The sequence below is a fragment of the Penaeus monodon genome, chromosome 1 (genome assembly GCF_015228065.2).
Source record: "Penaeus monodon isolate SGIC_2016 chromosome 1, NSTDA_Pmon_1, whole genome shotgun sequence".
In the NCBI taxonomy this organism is placed as follows: Eukaryota; Metazoa; Arthropoda; class Malacostraca; order Decapoda; family Penaeidae; genus Penaeus; species Penaeus monodon.
Window position 1 is genome coordinate 15937756 of NC_051386.1, and position 9469 is coordinate 15947224.

Consider the following 9469-nt stretch of genomic DNA (forward strand, 5'->3'; position numbering starts at 1 on the left):
ATAGACTTCATACGTATACGAGTTCGATCCTAATTGTTATCATTATCATAGTCTACGTAATGAGAAACACACACATAGAGAATAATAATCACGTAAAAAAGTGATTTAGATTATAATCAGGTCACAGGTGCTGAGCCAACACCCGCTGCTCAGACGCAAAGCGATGCTCACTTCCCGACTCTCTCTCCGGTGCAGCTCGGAGGTGCTGCGCCGACCAGACAATCTCATTAATTAATTCCTGTGGTTTACTGCGTCATTTGAACAGCAAATAAGGATCATATTCCGGATGTGGTAAGGAGAAGGGGGTGGGAGGGGTGAGGGAGGGTGGGAGGTAATGTATCTTTGGAAATATTGAGGTAATGATTATTATATAAAAACAGAGATTTCGTGGGTTTATATTACTATCCCTTTTACTGAGTAAGTGTTATTAATAACGCAAAATACGTGATAATGTCTGATTTCTCTCCGTGGATCTGAAGGGAAAAAAATGTGACTGCAATGATCTTTTTTCACATCCTCCAAAAGTAGAGGGATTCTTTTCTCTCTCTCTCTCTCTCTCTCTCTCTCTCTCTCTCTCTCTCTCTCTCTCTCTCTCTCTCTCTCTCTCTCTCTCTCTCTCTCTCTCCTCTCTCCCTCTTCTCCTTCTCTCTCTCTCCTCTCTTCTCTCTCTCTCTCTCTCTCTCTCTCTCCTCTCTCTCTCTCTCTCTCTCTCTCTCTCTTCTCTCTCTCTCCTCTCTCTCCTCTCCTCTCTTTCTCTTCTCTCTCTCCTCTCTCCCCTCCTCTCTCTCCCTCTCTCCCTCCTCTCTCTCCTCTTCTCTCTCTCGTCTCTCTCTCTCTCTCTCTCTCTCTCTCTCTCTCTCTCTCTCTCTCTCTCTCTCTCATATCTATCTATCTGTCTATCCTTTCAGTCATGTCAATTACTATATCTATTTGTGCATTTTTCTATACATGTATAAAGGGAAAGCAATGTCCCTTTGTCTCCCTTTTTTCAAATGTAATTAAATCTACAATCTGCCATCTGTGTTTGTGAAATATAACGAGTAGATCTTGACAACGGCTAATATTTAGCTTTATGATAAATCTTTAATGTTTTATTTTCTATTTACAGGTAAGATTGAATTCTCTGGCCCATTCTGCAATCTTGTAAGTAAAAACATTATCTTTCTTTCATCTAATGCCTACCATATACTATAAATCCATCATTTCTTTTCCTTTACCTAAAGATTTTAATTTTTAAAAAATGCCGTTCGTTAAGATTTGAATTTCAAAAAAAGTAACTGCCATTAATATACGTTGCACAGCTTTCTAATTTTTTTTTTCTCCTGTGTGAAAGTATATGGTTTGTTTTGCCGACCCACAAATCAATATTTACCTGTTGATTGTTACCTGGGAAAGAAGCAGGTCGTGCATGCTTGACTCTTGCAATTTGCTAGTCATGCGATCCCATGTCATGCATCTCATTCTGACAGCGGTCATGTTCATGGGAGTCATGCTAATAACCTTTGGATTCCGTACTGTCATGTTAATTGTTTGTGTGGTAAATATATGCCGAGTATGTGTTGGGGTTATATATCATTTGTTTACTTTCTATTAAAAAAAAAGCATGTATTATCATGTGTGGTGAATTAGAATGTGTTTGAGAATTAATGAAGTAGAATGCATATTTTCCTGCACACGTGTGTGTGTGTGTGTGTGTGTGTGTGTGTGTGTGTGTGTGTGTGTGTGTGTGTGTGTGTGTGTGTGTGTGTGTGTGCGGGCGCGCGGGCGTATGCGTATGCGTTAAAAAATAAGCACAGAAGAAAACAAAGTATATTATAGACAGAAAGGACGAACAAATCAAAGAAAATTAAAGTAACGAGACAAAGATACCACAGAGCAGATTCAACTAATCACAAAATCGTGAGAGGGAATACTGCAGAGTAAATTCAGAAGTTTGAAAAAATAATAATAAGCTAAATGCAAACCTAACTGCCGTACTATTATCCCCCCTCCTCCTCGTCTCCCCCACCCCACCCCCATCATTCCACCCCCTCCTTGAACCCCCATCATTCCTACCATTCTACCCCCCCCCTCGACTTCTCCCCCATCATTCCAACCTCCCTCTCTCATCCTCCCATTATTCTAACCCCCTCCTCTCACCCATCTTCCCATTACTCCAACCCTCCCCCTTCTCGTCTTCCCCATCTGCCCATCATCTCCCGGCACCCCCCCAACCCCCCCATCATTCCAACCCCTCCCCCCTCTCCTCTCATCTTCCCCCATCCTCCCATCATTCCACACACCCTTCGTCTCCCCCACCCCATCATTCCAACCTCCTTCTTCTCATCTTCCCCCATCCCCCATCATTCCGACCCCCCCCCCTCGCCTCTTCATCTCCTCCACCCTCCCTTTACCTATCTCCCCCACCCCCCTTTATCTCCCCCCCCCCCACCCGCCCCATCATTCCAAACACAAAAGATCTTCCCATCAGAGAAAAGACAAAACATTCCCCAACCTTTCAATTCTGGTCTATCTCGTTCCCCCCTTTCGTCATCATCATCTTCCCCCTTTGTCTCCTCGCATCATTAGAGAGATGGGAGCTTCGAGATAATGGTTATTACCCTTTATAACAGCTGCTGGAGATCTTTCAGTAGGTCAGGAAGATCTTAGCGTCTCGTTTCTAAATTTTCTTCTTTTTTTTTAGGTCCGTGATGTGATAGGTCTTTGCGTCGCGGTTACTGTACTGCGTCACTTGCGGTTGTTCGCTAATCGATTAAGAGCGACGGTTATGATGAGAGGTTTGGGTAAATGGTGTTAATGTTTTCTTTCTCTCTATTTCTTTCTTTATTTCTTTCGTCGAATTCGGAATCCGACCCTCTCTCTCTCTCTCTCTCTCTCTCCCCTCTCTCTCCTCCTCTCTCTCTCTTATATATTCTTTTTTTCATATCTTTTCTCCTCTCCTATCTCCTTACATATCTTCTCTCATATATATATAATATATAATATATAATATATAATATATATATATATATAAAATATACATATCATATACATACATATACATATATACATATACATATACACATATACATATATTACTATACAATACATGTACAATACATACATACATAATACATATATAGATATATATATACATACATATACATCAAAATAACATATAAAATACACATATATACATAAATACATATATTATACATGTATGTATACATATACTATGTATACATTTTATACATATATATGTATACATATATATATATATATATATATATATATATATATATATATATATATATATATATAATTACTCAGTTTCATCTGGTTCTCCTTTTATTTATATTTATCCTTTTCTTACACTCTGTAGCTTCTCATAGTCAGCTATCTACCTGCGTATCTATCTTTTGCGTCTGCATAATGAGAAAGAGAAGAGAGAGAGAGAGGAAGAGAGAGAGAGAGAGAAAGAGATAGAGAAAGAGATAGAGAAAGAGATAGAGAAAGAGATAGAGAAAGAGATAGAGAAAGAGATAGAGAAAGAGATAGAGAAAGAGATAGAGAAAGAGATAGAGAAAGAGATAGAGAAAGAGATAGAGAAAAATAGAAATAGAGTAGATAAAGAGTAGATGAATAGATAGAGATAAAGATAGAGACAGATTCACAGAGTATTCATATATAAGATATATAAAGAGATGAGCAAAGTATAGAACAGATCTACTGCGACAACTATATGCAGAGAATGAGAAAGAGATAGAGAAAGAGATAGAGAAAGTAGAGAAGAGAAAGAAGAGAGAGAAGAGAATGAGAAGAGATGAGAGAGATGAGAGAAGAGAAGAGAAAGAGAAAGAGAGAGAAAGCGATAAGAGAAAGAGAGAGAAAGAGATAGAGAAAGAGATAGAGAAAGAGATAGAGATAGAGATAGAGAAAGAGAAAGAGAAAGAGAAAAGAGAGAGAGGAGTGACTTCAACATAACGCTATGAAGTAATCTGAACAGGAGAACCCCAGATTTGGCTCCACCAGTCATTAACACGTCGCTAAGTATGTCAGAGAGGTCGATGCTTTTGGTAATTAGCACAGAGTAAAGTATGTGCAATTAAGCCTCGATTGCCATAAGATAAGATGGAAGGGAGAATTGCAAGAGATGATTTACATTTGTCTTAGACGATTGCGTAAGATAGAGAACAGGTGGTTTGGGGACGATTCCATCTTATCTATGTCTCGTGAGAATCGAGGGTAGAAAAGGGGGGGGATGTGATGAGGGTTTGAGGAAGAGAGAAGTGTGGGGGAGAAGTGGGGGAGGAGTGGCGAGAGTTGGGCGAAAAGTAAAATGAGTTGGGGGGGGAAGTGAAGAGAGTTGGGGGAAAAGTCAAGAGAGTTGGGGGGAAAAGTCAAGAGAGTTGGGGGAAAAGTCAAGAGAGTTGGGGGAAAAGTCAAGAGAGTTGGGGGAAAAGTCAAGAGAGTTGGGGGAAAAGTCAAGAGAGTTGGGGGAAAAGTCAAGAGAGTTGGGGGAAAAGTCAAGAGAGTTTGGGGGAAAAGTCAAGAGAGTTGGGGGAAAAGTCAAGAGAGTTGGGGGAAAAGTGAAAAAAAGGATGGGGGAGGAGTGAAGATATATGAAGGAAAGAAGAGAGCTGAGGCAAATGGGAGAGAGGGAAAGGAGGAAAGGAAGGGGAACTGAGAGAAACATAAGAGCAGGAAGTTGACAAAGAGAACAAAGAATGAATGAAGTAAATAAATAATAACAAAAAACGAGTCCCGAAACAGAATATAGCTGTTGCACAAGAAAAGATGCAATAGGAGTTTGTTATCTCGTATGTCTCTTATTCTTATCATTATTATCTTTACTGCCATTTTTTATGCTTATAATCATTAGTACCATTGCTGTTGATTCTATCATTATTGTTATTGTCATTACTGTTGTTATTATTAGTATTAGTAACAGTATTACCAATAGTATTAACTTCATTATCTTCGTTTGTAATGAGATAAGAAACCAATTCAGATTCATACAGTATGAAGACACCCCCTCCTCCCCCCTTCCTATCCCCCACTCACCCTCTTCCTCCTCCTCCCCCACTCACCCCCTTCCCCCTCCTCCCCCACTCATCCCCTTCCCCCTCCTCCCCCACTCACCCCCTTCCCCCCTCCTCCCCCACTCACCCCCTCCCCCCTCCTCCCCCACCCATCCCCTTCCTCCTCCTCTCCCACCCATCCCCTCCCCCTCCTCCCCCCACTCAACCCCTCCCCCCTCCTCCCCCACCCATCCCCTTCCTGCTCCTCTCCCACACCATCCCCTCCCCCTCTCTCCCCACTCACAACCCCTTCACTCCTCTTCCCCAACCTCATCCCCTCCCCCCTCCTCCCCACCCATCCCCTTCCCCTCCTCCCCACTCACCCCTCCCCCCTCCTCCCCACCCATCCCCTTCCTCCTCCTCCCCCACTCCCCCCTTCCCCCTCCTCCCCCACCCATCCCCTTCCTCCTCCTCCCCCACTCACCCCCTCCCCCTCCTCCCCCACCTACCCCCTTCCTCCTCCTCCCACCCATCCCCTTCCTCCTCCTCCCCCACTCACCCCCTTCCCTACCCCCCTCACCCCCCCCTTCCTGCACCCCCACATCAACCCGAAGAATCTCTTTGACAGTTACGACCCACGAAAGGAATTTAGATCCTTGAGAAGAAGAAAAAAAAACAGAAAACTAAAAAAAAATCAACAGTAACAAAGAAAAAAATATATATATATATAAAAATTCAGAAGGGAACAAAAAAGGAAAGCGGCGTTCCAGTAACCTTACGACATCTTGGGTATTTATTTGTTTGTCTTTGCAATTTTTGCCTTCCGGTTCTGGGCACGGGACTGAAAAGGTGAAGTAGAGAGGTATGTTAATTAGTCTTCTGTGCGAGTTTCGAGATCGATTCTGTTGAGTGTATGTATGTATTTATGTATGTATGTATATATGTATGCATGCATTTATTTATGTATGTATGTATATATGTATACATACATATATATACACACACACACATGCGTGTGTGTGTGTGTGTGTGTGTTTGTGTGTGTGTATTTATGTATTTATGTATTTATGTGTGTATGCTTGTATGTATGTATATATGTGTGTATGCTCGTATGTGTGTATTTATATATGTATGTATGTATGACGTAGGTGAGGGAGTTATGTGATAATTATGATAAACTTGATGATACAGATAGCTTCGATAAGGAGTGATTATGATAACAAGCTCATTGATATTGGTGATTATAAAGAATAAGGATAATAAGTATAAGGATACCCGTAATTAGGCTCATGTAAATCATGACCATTGGCCTGATGGTGCTCATGAGAACGGTAATAAGGACGATGAAAATGACGATGAAAAAGACGATGATAATGTCAGCTATTGCTTTCTTGAATCAAAGAAACGATCTTAGGAAAAAAATAAACTTAATGGGAAAAAATATAAATGAAAGAACTCTAACGACACGTGCCATCATTATTAATCCTCCTTTCCCCATTACTGTTAGATCTATAGATTTCTACTTCATATAGTTACAGTAGAAACACACACACACACACACACACACACACACACACACACACACACACACACACACACACACACACACAGACCCCCCCCCCACCACACACACACAGACCCCCCCCCCACACACACACACACTACCCCCTCCCCACTACACACACACAACCCCCTCCCCACACACACACACACACACACACACACACACACACACACACACACACAGACCCCCCCACACACACACTACCCCCTCCTCCCCAGACACAACCCCCTCCCCCCACACAGACACTACCCCCTCCCCCCACACAGACACAACCCCCTCCCCACCCCACACACACAAACAACTCCCTCATTTCATCCACTCCATTCGACATATAAAATTATGCCGTCATTGTTGTTGTCTATGTCATTACGCATTTTCCGAGGTCATCTCTTCGGCCGGGAGATGTCACGCAAGTAGCCCGTGTGACACTCCTCTCCGTGTGTCATTTCTCTTGACTCATTTCTTCGACGGGCGGTTTGTAACAGTATATTTCCGGGTCATTCCGAGTGTGTTCATTTCGTTCGTTTTTTGGGTTTGTCATTTATTTGTTCGTAATGTTTTTATTATTGGTATTATTATAGTTGTTGTTATTACTTATTTTGTTGTTGTTGTTGTTATTATCATTGTTGTTGTTATTATTATTGTTGTTGTTGTTGTTGTTGTTGTTTTGTTATTATTATTATAATATTATAATTAGTAGTAGTAGTAGTAGTAGTATTGTTGTGTTTGTTATTTCCTATTATTGTTATTATTGTTGTTATTACTATTATTATTACTAACAGTAGTAGTAGTAGTAGTAGTAGTGGTAGTAGTAGTAGTAATAGTAGTAGTAGTAGTAGTATCACTATTTCTTTTTATTATTATTAATATTAATATTATTACTATTATATATTTGTCGGGAGCAAACGATTGAAAGGAATGGAGAGGAGGAAGAATAGGAGAAAAAGAAACAGAAGTAGAAAGGACATAAGCAAAACAAAAAAGAAAAGAAAAGAAAAAGGGAGGAAGATGGAATACACATATATAATATACTCGAATTTATAGTAACTCTCCCTGGCCACCCAAGCACGGAGATAGAGTTACACTTCAAAGGTTCTTAAAGTGCTAATGATGCCAACTTTATCCGCCATTACACTTAACGACCTTTTTTTTTACTTCACTGGAAGTCTGCATTGTTGTTGATACTCCGTTGCAATGTTGAAAGGGCAAAAAAAGGGGAAGAAAAAGCATCTTAAAATGCACGTCTTCACAAGGAAAGAGGAAATGATCAGTAAGTTGGAACATCGGATGACTTTGCACGTTGACGGTTAAACGAGGATTCAGTTTGAATTTGAATTTTAACGGAAAGGTGTTTGAATCCGCAAAGAGTGAGAGTGGCGGTTTGTTTGATAGTCTGGCTGTTACATATTTACGAAATATTGGATTTTTTGTGTGTGATTTTGTTGTGATGTGACTGTGTTCTTTGTCATTTGTTTGTTTATTTCATGTTTTTATTAAGAAGCTTGTTTATTTACTTGTTTGTTCTGTTAGCAACTTTCTGATACGCTGTGAGTGTATTACATTTGTCGGTAGTTACAGTCATGTGATCTTAAGAGCCTACACTATTAATTAAACATAATTTTTTGTCTATTTTATGCATCTATATTATCATAAAATGTACATCTACACAAACTGAAATAAGGAAATTTTCTTTGATAAAAGAAAGGAAATGAAAAAAAAACGAAAAAAAAAACTAAAAAAAACATTTCAAGATTTGGCAGTTTAAGGTGGAGCCAGCCAAGTGACCCCGAGCGTGACCTCTGGCTCCGCCCTCTCACCTCACCCTGACCCGTGATTGGCCCGCTAATAAGGCGAGGTTACCAGCCCTTTCCCTCGGGAAATCCACCCCTAAGACACATGCACCGAGAGACGAAAATCCGCCCTCCCGCCTTCGTGAGGGTTACCAATGTCGTGATTTTTTCAGAAGACGAATATTTTGATATAATTAGTCCACTTGAGGTTAATTTGTCTCGATTGTAACCCTTGTGCTGGGCTTGCATAAAGGTCAGACTGGCGTGGCCTTAGGGTAAGTTATCTTCTGTTGCAGCATCCACATGAAGCGAGATGAAATAACGAACACTGGGCCAAATTTCGCTTTTTCTTTCTTGTTTTTTTTTTTTTTTTTTTACTTTTTGTTTTTGTTTTGTTTTTTGTTTGTGTCCTGTTTGTCAATTTTGTTTTGTGTGGTGTCTGGTTTAGTTCGAATGAAACGGTATATGTAAATTAAAAAGGTGAAGAGTAATGGCTGTAATGATAATAGTAATTCTAATAATATTTATACGATTTGCAATGGTGATAATAATGATTATAGAAATGATAATGATAATTGTCAACATCATCATCAACTGCAGCAGCATCGTTGTTGTTGTTTGTCTCTATTATCCATTTATCTGTTTATTCATTCATTTGGGCCCGTTCGGTATGGTGCCTTTTCATACTTTTGTTTATAAAGAATGTTATCTTTGACCCCTTAACAAACGCAAATCGCAATACTTTGCTAATACTTCAGTAGCATAATGGTGGGGAAGAAAGGAAGGAACTGGAGGCGAAGAGGATAAAGAAAGGGTATGAAGTGGAAATGGGTGATGAGGAAGTGGAATAGAGATCGTAAGAACATTTGATGGAGGAAAAGGTCGGAGAGGAAGGTGGATAGAGAGGACGGGCAAAGAGGGGGGGTGGGGAAGGACGGAAGGGTGATTAAAGGGGAGGAGGTCGAAAGAAGGCAAGGGAGGAGGTGGAGGAGACAGAGTGAGTGGGGGAAGGGATGGAGTGGGAGTGGAGGCTTGTTAGAAGGGGTAAGCAGATTGAGTGGAGTAAAGCAGAGGGAGTGGAGAGCAAAGTATTTGTAGGAAGATAATAGAGAGCG